This window comes from Rhipicephalus microplus, chromosome 2 (genome assembly GCF_043290135.1).
Source record: "Rhipicephalus microplus isolate Deutch F79 chromosome 2, USDA_Rmic, whole genome shotgun sequence".
Classification (NCBI taxonomy): domain Eukaryota; kingdom Metazoa; phylum Arthropoda; class Arachnida; order Ixodida; family Ixodidae; genus Rhipicephalus; species Rhipicephalus microplus.
Genome location: NC_134701.1, coordinates 42,169,172 through 42,181,868, shown reverse-complemented (window position 1 = coordinate 42,181,868; position 12,697 = coordinate 42,169,172). Strand labels below are relative to the sequence as shown.

Genomic DNA, 12,697 nt, shown 5'->3' with positions numbered 1-12,697 from the left:
GACCTTACCGCCATGCACAAAGAGATAATTGTAACAATGCTAGAGGAATTCACACGTGAAGGCGATGTTGATTCAAAGCTTCGAAAGACATTTATTACTGACCAATCAGTGCCAGGTCGTTTTTACATGCTGCCAAAGATTCATAAAGAGGGAAACCCTGGAAGACTTATTATAACAGGCATGAAAATGTTAGGAGAACCTATTTCTAGTTCTATTGATTCTTTAATCAAAGACATACCACTCACACATGAGTCCTTCTTGTGTGACACAAACCATTTTCTTCGGGAAATATCAGAAGTAAAAATTTCAGACGGTGCATTCCTGGTGACATTGGAAGTTAGTGCACTCTACACAAATATCTCGCATGACGTTGGTGTAAGGGCACTTATTGAGTCGTATGACACCCTTAATCCTAATGCATATCTAACTAATAAAGTTATTGAAATTTTAGTGAGTTGTACACGAATTGAACAGCTTTGAATTTAACAATGAGTATTACCTTCAAATCAGCAACACAGCGATGGGTACAACAATGGCCCATATGCTAACATATTCATACACCATACAGAGTTCAATTTTCTTTCATCCTGTGATACCAAACCTTCAATCTATACATTATACCTAGTTGACAAATTTTTCATTTGGACACATTCAAAAAGTAAGCTCCTTGATTTCATACAGGCATTTAATCAAGCGCATCTCAGCATTTATTTTACACACTCCTACTCTAACGCTGAAATATGTTTCTTTGATGTACTACTTATTCGAATAGACGATGGTGCAATGGTAACTAGCGTATACAGAAAACCTACAAACAGTCAACAATAGCTGCACTTCAAAAGTCGCCACCCACAACCATGCAAGACCAGCATTCCCTATTCCCAAGCACACAGATTCAGATGAATCTGCTCCCGCACCGAGGACTTCCACAACAACAGTACACGTATGCGCGAAGTACTCCTTTATCAAGAATACCCGCCAGCTATCATCGATGACGCCATCAAAAATGCGGAAAATGTGAACCGCCAGACTCTCCTAAACTAGCATAAAAATGCCGATTCGCACCGCAAGAAAAATTTGCTATTAACTTTCGTGAGCAACCCACTGAACAAAAACAGGGTCTTAAAAAAAAACACTTGAACATATTGAAACAGAGCGTGCAAATGCCCAAACTTTCCACTTCTTCTCCTTGAGTGGCATACAGGTGGCCCAAAAGTGTAAAGGATCATTTAATAAATTCAAATATTGGCATAAAACCTCAAACAGGGTGTCGCCCTTGCAGAACAAGCAGATTCAAAGTATGTAAACACATGCAGACGACAATTGGGAAAGCACCCACTTGAATTTTAAGCACAGGATAAGTGGTGCACTAGACTACGACTCAGACAACGTCATATACCTTCTGGAATGTGGGGTATGCAACATGCAATACGTGGGCCAGACAGACACTCCGTTTAAAATTAGATTCAGGAACCATTGGGCACATGTACATTCCCTGCCAGGCCTTCCACTTTCAAAACACAGTACATTAAAATACCACAGTTTTGATAACATCATGGTTACACTATTGGAAAACAATTTTTGAACAATCAGAGAATGGGAACAAGAGGAATCTTACTTTATCCACAAATTCAACGCAACAAAAAATGCAATGAATAAACAGCCAGGCTTCCTGTCAGCATAACAATCTCTAAAAGACGTTAATGCCTCTTTCTAATGAGTCACAGTCACCCTTGACACAGCTGTAAACGTATGCATCTGACAATATAGAATTGGTTTGCCACTTCAAGCACAGCCGGCATGCATAGATAAGTGCCGGATGTCCTAAAGTTTTTTTTATTTTTTTCCCTTTTTTCTGTTTTTTTGTGCACCTTTTCTTTTTCTTCACTGGCAGGAGCCATTGCATATAGTGAATTTTAATAGCGGGGCTGCATTACCGGCTTTTTCATATCTACCGACGCCACCGACATGCACTCGAAACACTCAAGTTCCCCCTACCAATTCGCCTCAAACTTCAAAGGTGAACAAGCGGCCAGCGGATTGCACCAAAAGCTGCCATACTGATTGAGGGTCGTCACACTGTCTACTTGAGGGAAGGATGGGTGTGTGAAGTGTATTATTGTCAATGATTGCATGGCTCGTTTACTGCTACAGTGTTCACGTTCGCCTTACTCTCTTGAGATGCCGTGTCTTTCTAATCCCGTCGTGTTTTAAATGCGAAGCATTTCTTAGCGAACTTCGGCGACTTTGAGCTTATCTATCTTTCTAGCCGCCTACGACTTCTAGCTCTCTTGGCCGTTTCGATAATGGTATTGATACTAAAATTCATATGGCATAAAATGACTGTATGTCGAGTATAATGGACTAGTAATAACATGAAAATCATCACATGTATGTCATGAATGTCATGATTTACATTTCATGGTCTTGCTGCTCTTGCTGTGTTTTCGTTCACATCACAGTTTGCAAAACTGATATGGTATGGTGTGACTCCATGGCCAACATAAGTGACAGACCCTAACATAGAAATGATGACATGCACTTTATATAAGTCGTGACTACATGCCATGCTCATATGTGCTTGCGGCTGTTTTGCTAGCTTCACATATGCCGAATTCGCTATTTGGAACGCGAACGGACGACGAAGGTAAATGGCACGTCTAAACACAATAATCATGACATGTGTGCCATGTAAAACATGACTACATGCTATGATCATAGCGCACTCGCGGCTGTTTCGCTAGGTCCACATATAACAAATTTGACATCACGTGGCATGACTAGACAGACGACCATAGTAAATGACACGTCCCAACATGATAATCATGACATGCGTGTCACTTAAACATGACTACATGCTACGCTCATAGCTTACTCGCAGCCATTTCGCTAGCTTTACATATCACGTCATGTCATGATAAATTTGGTATCATGTGACGTGAATAGACAACGAAGGTAAATGACATGTCGAAACATGATAAATCGTGGCATGGAAGTCATGTACGGCATACTTTTACTTTACGTCCACCTTGTAATGTCGTGCTCATTTTAAAGTGACATATCAACCTTTCTCATTCGTGCTTTGCATATCATCGATTCCCACAGTGCAGGGAATCTGCCAATTTTTATTTCTTCTTCTTCTACTTTGTTTCTTTCTTTGCTATTTTTTTTCTTCTTTTTACTTTTCTTCTCCTATTTCTTTTTCTTTTATCTTTCCCTTCTGTCTCCTTCCCTCTTGCTTCAACAAGGTGTAAGAAGGCACAAAAGATGTGTAACTATTATTAGGCCTAGAAAAAGATGGACCTCCTGTTGAAACGTCGGCTAAATATACAGTTGTTATGTGAAAGCGCATCTACTTTACTTTCTTACATATTTATTTATTTATTCATATACCCTAAAGGCCCATTTGGGCATTACATGGGGGGGGGGGGGGGTTGTTACAATACAGCAGGGTTATGTGCAAAACAGAAATATTTACACAGAACTCGAAAAAAAATAATGAAAAGGTAAATGCAGAAACAAATTTCGCACCAAAGAAGACATAGTAATGTAGCACTCAGTATGGCATGAAACGATGTGTGCGATAACGGATGTAATATTGGCACTAGACTAAGTGAAAGAAAGCCACAAAATAATACGGTTTTACATTCCACATCTCCATTAATCTGCGGACAAGCGTGTCGTGATCACGCACAGTCACAACATCACTTGGTAGTTTATTCCAATGATAAATCGCAAGAAACAATGGTGAGTCACGAAGAAAGTTAGTACGGGCAAACATGGTGTGTATTTTGTAAGCATGATCCACACGTGGAAAAATGCGAGGAGCTGGTTTAGTTTGTGAATGTAAGAAAGATGACTCACTGAAATAAAGCTTGTGGAAACGAGACAGCAGTGCGATAAGCCTACGTATTTCGAGAGTCGGTAATTTCAATGACGTTTTAATAGCTGTTATGCTATATAGCCGAGAATATTTTCCTGTGATAAAGCGGGCTGCTTTGTTTTGAATGGCCTCAAGTTTATGAATAAGGTATTGCTGGTTTGGATTCCAAATAAGGGCGGCGTATTCCATTTTCGAGCGAACTAAGGTTGTGTATGCGAGAAGTTTGGTGGATTGGTTAGCAGAGTGCAAATTTCGTTTAATAAATCCTAGAGCTCTTTAAAGCCTTACTGGCTATTGCCTCAACATGAGCATTCCATGAGAGGTTGTGTGCAATATGAACTCCTAAGTAATTTATTGTGTTCACATTTTCCACTAGCCTATTGTTTATCATATAAGAATGCAGCTCATGTTTCTTAGTTTTTGTAAATTGAATATACTTTGTTTTTGAAACACTGATTTCCATTTGCCATTGGCAGCACCATCGGGTGATTTGGTTAATGTCAGACTGCACCGCACTCGTATCAATATGACTAGTACTTTGTCTGTAAATTACACAATCGTCTGCGAAAAGTCTGATTGGGGATGACAATTGGTTACTTATATCATTAACGTAAATTAGGAATAGGATTGGCCCTAGCACGGTATCTTGCCGAACACCTGATTTTACCTTCACTAATGGAGACAAGGTATTATTAACAAAAACAGACTGATAGCGATCGGACAGGAAATTAGCAACCCATTTACAGATATTAGGGTAGATGTTGAGGGCGGTTAGTTTCGTATTTAGACGGTTATGGGGGACCTTGTTGAAAGCTTTGGTGAAATCTATAAAGACAGCATCGACGTCTGTTTTATTATGTATCGCTTCGTGAATATCGGTTATTAGTTCGAATAGTTGAGTTTTGCATGAAAGGCCACACTGGAAACCATGCTGACTTGGTAAGAAGAACTTGCTCGTGGTGAGATATGTCATAACTGCAGGTGATATAATGTACTCTAAAAGTTTACATGGTATGCTTGTTAGTGAAATTGGTCTGTAGTTACTGAGCATAGAGGGGTCACCTATTTAAAGGTGATAGCAGCTGCGAAGCAACTGACCACGGCGGCGGTCAGATCTGCAACGCAGCAGAGGGTGCTAAGAATCTCTGGATCCGGACAGGCCGCCATTGGAACCTGAACTTGGCAACGTCTAACGCTAGAACCTTATCTAGTGAGGGAAGTCTAGCTGTACTATTCGAGGAGCTAGAGAGTGTTAAATGGGATATAATAGGGCTCAGTGAGGTTAGAAGGACAGATGAGGCCTATACGGTGCTACAGAATGGGCACGTCCTTTGCTACAGGGGCTTGGCAGACAGAACAGAACTGGGAGTGGGGTTCCTAATTCACAGAAACATAGCTGGCAACATAGAGGAATACTATAGCATTAATGAAAGGGTGGTAGGTATCGTAATTAAACTGAATAAAAGATACAAGATGAAGGTAGTACAGGCTTACGCGCCTACATCCAGCCATGATGACGCTTCAGTTGAAAGCTTCTATGAAGACGTGGAATCGGCAATGAGTAAGGTAAAAACACAGTATACTGTAGTGATGGGCAACTTTAATGCAAAGGTAGGGAAGAAGCAGGCTGGAGACCAGGCAGTAGGAGATTATGGCATCGGTACTAGAAACGCCAGAGGAGAGCTACTAGTAGAATTCGCAGAACGCAATAATTTACGGATTTTGAATACCTTCTATCGAAAACGAGAAAACCGCAAGTGGACATGGAGGAGCCCTAATGGCGAAAATAAGAACGAAATAGACTTTATAATGAGTGCACACCCTGGAATCGTGCAGGATGTGGAAGTGATTAGCAAGGTACGATGCAGTGACCATAGAATGGTGCGGTCTCGAATTCGCCTAGACTTGAAAGAACGACAGAAACTGATACGCAAGAAGCCAATCAATCAGCTAGCACTGAGAGGGAAAGTACAGGAATTCAGAGTGTCGCTGCAGAACAGGTACTCGGCTCTTAGTGAGGAAACCAACCTTAGCGTAGATACAATGAATGATAGACTGACGAGTATCATTACGGAGTGTGCAGTGGAAGTTGGAGGCAGGGTAGTAAGACAGGACACTGGCAAGCTTTCCCAGGAAACGAAGAACCTAACTAATAAGCGTCAAATCATGAAAGTGTCAAGTACAACAGACAAAATAGAACTGGCAGAGCTTTCGAAGTTGATTAATAGACGTAAGGTATGCGATGTAAGAAGGTATAACATGGAGAGAATTGAACACACTCTGAAAAACGGAGGAAGTGTCGAAGCATTGAAGAGGAAACTTGGGATAGGCAAAAGTCGGATGTATGCACTAAGGGACAAAGAAGGCAAAATAACTACCAATATGGATAGGATAGTTAAAATAGCGGAGGAGTTTTACAGAGATCTGTACAGTAGCCGAGACAACCACGACCTTAATACTATAAGAACTAGCAGTAACCCAGATGACACCCCACCAGTAATGATGGAAGAAGTCAGAAAAGCTTTGGAGAGCATGCAAATAGGCAAAGCTGCTGGTGAGGACCAGGTAACATCAGATCTGCTGAAAGATGGAGGACAGATTGTGTTAGAAAAACTAGCCACCCTGTTTACGAGGTGTCTCCTGACGGGAAGAGTACCAGAGTCTTGGAAGAACGCTAACATCATCTTAATACATAAGAAAGGAGATGACAAGGACTTGAAGAATTACAGGCCGATCAGCTTGCTCTCTGTAGTATACAAGCTATTTACAAAGGTAATTGCTAACAGAGTAAAGAGAACATTAGAATTCAATCAACCAAAGGAACAAGCAGGATTTCGAACAGGCTACTCAACGATTGACCACATTCATACTATCAATCAGGTAATAGAGAAATGCTCTGAGTATAACCAACCACTATACATAGCCTTCATAGATTACGAGAAGGCGTTTGATTCAGTAGAAATATCAGCCGTCATGCAAACACTGCGGAATCAGGGCGTAGATGAAGTATATATAAATATTCTGGAAGAAATCTACAGGGGATCAACTGCTACCATAGTGCTTCATAAAGAAAGCAACCAAATACCAATCAAGAAGGGTGTAAGGCAGGGGGACACAATTTCCCCAATGCTATTTACCGCGTGCTTACAGGAGGTTTTCAAAAGCCTAGAATGGGAACAGTTAGGGATAAGAGTCAATGGAGAGTACCTTAGTAACCTGCGCTTCGCCGATGACATTGCATTGCTGAGTAACTCGGGGGACGAATTGCAACTCATGATTACGGAGTTAGACACAAGGAGAGCAGAAAGGTGGGTCTTAAAATTAATTTGCAGAAATTGAAAGTAATGTACAACAACCTCGGCAAAGAGCAGCGCTTTGAGATAGGTAATAGTGCACTTGAAGTTGTAAAAGACTATATATTCTTAGGGCAGGTAATAACCGCAGAGCCGAACCACGAGATTGAAGTAACTAGAAGAATAAGAATGGGGTGGAGCAGATTCGGCAAGCACTCGCAAATTATGACAGGTAGATTGCCACTAACCCTCAAGAGGAAGGTATATAACAGCTGTATCTTGCCGGTACTTAGCTACGAAGCAGAAACCTGGAGACTTACAATGAGGGTTCAGCTTAAATTGAGGACGACGCAGCGAGCAATGGAAAGAAAAATGGTAGGTGTAACCTTAAGAGACAAGAAGAGAGCAGAGTGGATTAGGGAACAAACTGGGGTTAAGGATATCATAGCTGAAATCAAGAAGAAGAAATGGACATGGGCAGGGCATGTAGCGCGTAGACAGGATAACCGCTGGTCATTAAGGGTAACTGACTGGATTCCCAGAGAAGGGAAGCGGGTTAGGGGGAGACAGAAGGTTAGGTGGGCAGATGAGATTAAGAAGTTTGCGGGTATAAATTGGCAGCAGCAAGCACAGGACCGGGTTAACTGGCGGAACATGGGAGAGGCCTTTGTCCTGCAGTGGACGTAGTCAGGCTGATGATGATGATGATGATTTAAAGATAGGAGTGATGTGGGCAATTTTCCAGGCGTCTGGTACGCTACCACTATCTATAGATTGCTGAAAAAAAGAAGCTAGAATGTGAGAAATAACAGGCTTTGTTATTTTTAGCATTTTGGTGCAGATGCCGTCCGGGCCGAGTGCTGAATTGTTTGGGAGCTTTTCAATAGCTCGTTCAATACCTTGGTGTGAAATAATTAAATTGTTCATGATCGAATCTAGAGTCGTGAACTTAAGGTCAGACAGAATGGGATTTTCTTCTGTGAATACTGAACCAAAAAATTATTTAGCTCCTTTGCAACACATGATGGTGAAAGAAGTACACCATCCTTGAAAATAGACACTTGTTATGACGAAGATGGTTTGGGGTTAATTGCCTTCCCAAATTTTTTTGTGTTTTTCCTTATGAGCGCTGTTATATTATTGTTGAAGAATTTGTCTTTGGCTGCTTCGATTTCTGTCTTACATTGCTTGGATTGTTCACGGTAAGGCTCCCAATCACTATTGGATCCCGACTGTTTGGCTTTCGAGTAAAGTCGTTTTTTTTATTTATGCTGCACTTGACATGCAAGTTAAACCAGGTGCTCTGCGTTGACGTTGTCACTTCAATTTTAGGGATATACTTTTCTTTTAGTTCATTTAGCTGTATCTGTATGAGATGCCAGTTCTCATTAGTTGTGCGCAGCGACAAGGTGCGCGAAAATTCCGAAGAAAAAGACGACAGTTGATTTATAATCATATCAACATTACCACGCGTGTAGTTGTAGATTGTTTTCTTTGGCTTTTCTATTTTTTGTTCTCTAAAGTATATTCACAATGAAGCACGTTGTGATCACTGATATTGTCTAAAACATTCACAAGTACATGATCGGGCTCGGTAGTCAATACAAGGTCTAAAATGGCATCACCCCGAGTCGGCAGTACAACCATTTGTGTCAAATTGAACAGGGCTAGTACATCAAGAAATTCCTGACGGTCAGACCTTCCTGCGGTGCCTTCGGGTGTACACGTCCGCCAGTTTATGTCTGGGTGATTAAAATCACCTGCCCAAAAAATAGGGGACCGCGGATAATTGCATCGTATGAGGCTGAGCGAATCATTCAGTTTTTCATTGAAGTCGGATGGCGAGTTTGGCGGACGGTAATATACGCCGACAGTACAGGTTACAAATGACGGTAAGTGTTGTGCGACCCATAAAATTTCAATGCTAGCCTCTGTTTCAACTATGTGAGCGTTAAAGCTGTCTTTTACAGCAACTAACACACCACCACCCCGATAGGCCGTTCTATCTTTTCTAAAGACGAGGAAATTATTCGACAGTGATAGCTCAAAGTTAGCCACATCTGGGGACAGCCATGTCTCTGTACCAAGTACAATGTCGGCAGAACAGCCCTCAATAAAAGAACACAGGTGGTCCTGTTTATGAAAAATGCTTCTGAAGTTCAAAACAATCAAAGATAAGATTCTACTTCTGCAATGCTGTTTGGGTGACGTAGTTGGCGCACGCGCGTCCCGTCTCGAAAGTGGGACTACCGTATCGCTCAAGTAATTGTAAGTATAGAGTTTGTTACCCAAGAACAGTTTATCGAACCGCAATCTGTACTTCCCGTTAGGTTTACGTTCAGCGCGTGCGAAGTCCCCTAGCCTTTTCCTAATAAGTTGAATTTGTGCTGAGAAATCTTCTTCTATCTCAAAGGACGGAGATGCAAGATTTTTGAGTTTTGACGCACTTTGCTAGAGAGTGCTCTTGTCCTTGAAATTTAAGAATTTCATAATGATTGGCCGATTCTTACGGGGTGTTTGTTGACCTATTCTGTGTGCACGTTCAATTTCACCAATGTTAAAGCCAAGGTTATGCAAAACGAACTCGCTTATAAGTTTTTCCGTATCGTCCCATTTTTCACCTCCTTGTTCAGGCACTCCTTTGAATATCAGATTATTTCGTCTCAGCCGGTTACTAAGATTGTCAACTACAATACTAGCTTGTTCAAACTGTCTTGAGCCAGTATTTTGGAGATGAGTTTTGACTTCTTCAAGGACGGGGCGAAGTGCCGGCACGTCGGAGCTCTTGAGGTCAGCTTTTACATCATCTAGTGCTGAGGTTAGAGCAGCAACACCTTCCCGAAGGATGTCTATATCTTTGGGTATTCTTTCTAGACTGGATATTCGTCTTTTTACATCTGTGATACCTGCTTGCATATCCTTCAGCCTACCTGTTACATCCCTTTGAAATTTCTCGTTTGAAGACGCCAATTCCTTCAGGAACGTTAGTAGCTGATCTACCTTATTTGGCCCTGAATTAGTCTCAAGATCTCCAGCGTGAACAATGAGGTGCGACAGGCAGAACAGGACAACAAGAAGCCTACTACCAACACCCAAAGAACGGCAGATTGTTCTCGGCTGGAACCACACAGGTGAATGTGTTTGGACGTGTCTACTTAATTCTACGAAACTATCAATTCGAACGCGGTATGTGAAAATATCAATACCCATGTCTATTTACATAGTAATGACTTGGTGGGATTTGCGACCAAAAAGGCATAAGGTTAAGTTGGTTACAAGACTCAAACTCACCCAAAAGAAGCGAGCAGACTTCATTAGTATCAGATGCCTGGCCACAAATCCCACTGGCTGATAGCTAAGGCGGCCTTTTATAGGCAAGAGGCTTGAGGGCGCTCCAGTAGGTGATAGAAGCACCGCTACGATGATGACGATGAGTGGTGTCGACCGTCTGCGCAGGGGAAGTGGTCGGGACCTTGCCACGGGCCGGAAGCAGCACGTGTGGACTGGTCACTGTATAATCACCTGGTAGTGTCACTATCAGCATAACCGTGATCTTTCCTCAAAGATTCTGGTGCGTCGTTTTCGCTGTGAAACCACCTTCTCCAAAAAAACTTCTCGCCACTTCAAGCCCAGTACCTTCTTGTGGTGCCTTCAGCTCTGCGATCGAAACTCCTCCAGGCCCTGCATGATCATCATGCCGTATGTTCTATCTATCAATATATATATATATATATATATATATATATATATATATATATATATATATATATATGTATGTATATATATATTGTAATTTTGTCGATAATATAATCAGATTGTCGTACAAGTACTCTCTGTCAATTAAAGTAATCGAGCTTAAAGAGGCCCTGCAACACTTTTTGATCATGGTCAGAAAACGCTGCTGATCAGTAGTAAAGACTCCCAACAACGCACGAGCCAAATATTATGGCGCTCAACGCGGCCTCGAGTTCACAATAAATTATCAAAGTCAGCTAAAAATTGCTTTCTTTTCTCTCGACACATGACACAATATACCAAAAAAAATCACACGTAGCAAGCCTACCTATCAGCCATTGGCTGATTCGAACATGGCGCGCTCGCTCGTTACAGAGATCGCCGCGGGAGACCGTTACTTGTCCACGCATGCGCGGGCGATCACACTGAAAAAGCCACGCATTTGAATAAAAAGAAAAGTGCTCAAGGTCGTGCCGCGAGACGTGTGTGACACTTTTCTGTGGCCCTGCCATCCCTCTCTGCTTAGCTTCGAGCGCTGTCGTCGAGACGAGAGAAGAGAGAATGCAATTGCAGCTTGCAACACATCTTTGTAACTCCACTCGCACTGGACGGATTCTTAAAATTTTTGTGGCATTGAATTCTCGAGGCAATAAGCTCTTCCAATGAATTACTTCCATGGTTACTTGAAAAAGTGTTTTAGGGCCCCTTTATTACCACAGGTATATTGTCTCTCACTGTTTCCTAGGTGAAGTTCTTGAATGTTTATGAAAACATGCTGGTGTTTATATTATTACGTTGAAACAACACTAAGTCGGTCGTAAACCGCAGTACGGTTCATGCGCAAACGTCAACTTTTTCAACCACCTATACACTGGGAAGATTAGTTAAAATCACGCAACAGTATATGTTATGCCCCACTAAATAAATACACCTTGTTTTATTATGCTCATTGGGCAACCAAGGCAGGCCTGATCTGCTGCCGACTCTTCTTCCCGACGAGCGTTTGGCACGCTCGGCATTCACTCCACCACCGATGGTGGCCTGAGCCGTACAGCCGACGTGCGTTTGGCACGCTCGGCATTCACTTATCTACTGGCGGATGGCCCGAACCATGCCGCCGACCAAGTGCTGATGTAGTAGGCAATGTACCTCGGGCCGACCGTTTTGGAATATCTGGGAGCCACGGAAGTCGACTGCTGACTGCATCCCAGTGGTTTGCCAATCGTCGGCAGTCGGCCAAGGTTGCTTGGGATATCTTGGGCGCCGGCAAAGTTTTTGCAGGCTGGTCCATCTTCAATGGACTGCTCGCTGTCATCATCACCTCTTTCTTTATAATTCTGCTCATTAGAGTTTTTAAAAGCCTTTTCATTGATGTTCTGAGAAATGGAAGCATCGGTGTATCGCTATAGAACTAGACCAGGAACGGCTGCAGTTCTTCAGCGACACTCAGCAAGAAGGTTAACTTCGTGCGCAGCAGAGGGTCGCTGATGGCTTCCTCGACTACGGTGTACCTGGCTCTGGTTGCTTGTTCTCATTTTGATATGACTCGATGAACACTTCATGTACGGAAGCACCGCAAGGGCTCTTGAAAGCGCACGAACATTTTCAATTCACCGGACGACGCAAAACTTCAGCGTGTAAATGTTGCTTCCAGTATTGCGTGCATATTCTACACGTCGGAAAGGTACACATTTAAACAAATTGTACATAGCCCGAAGAAATTTCATGACTTGCCACCCTGTCACCGTGTGTCCCATTTTGAATGCGCCGTTTACAACATGAAGGC

At 42.3% G+C, this 12,697-nt stretch overlaps 1 protein-coding gene and 1 long non-coding RNA gene across 3 annotated transcripts in view; one reads left to right on the top strand and one right to left on the bottom strand.

Annotated features, from left to right (window-relative positions):
* LOC119169114 (protein O-mannosyl-transferase Tmtc3) overlaps nucleotides 1-12,697 on the top strand; it is a 488,628-nt gene that overhangs the window by 318,927 nt on the left and 157,004 nt on the right. The window lies entirely within an intron of this gene.
* The window catches only part of LOC142796226 (uncharacterized), a 45,653-nt gene continuing 33,027 nt past the window's right edge, over nucleotides 72-12,697 (bottom strand). Inside the window, exon 2 of the long non-coding RNA XR_012893634.1 lies at nucleotides 72-10,857. This is a non-coding gene — a long non-coding RNA (uncharacterized LOC142796226). The remainder of the gene's footprint in view (nucleotides 10,858-12,697) is intronic.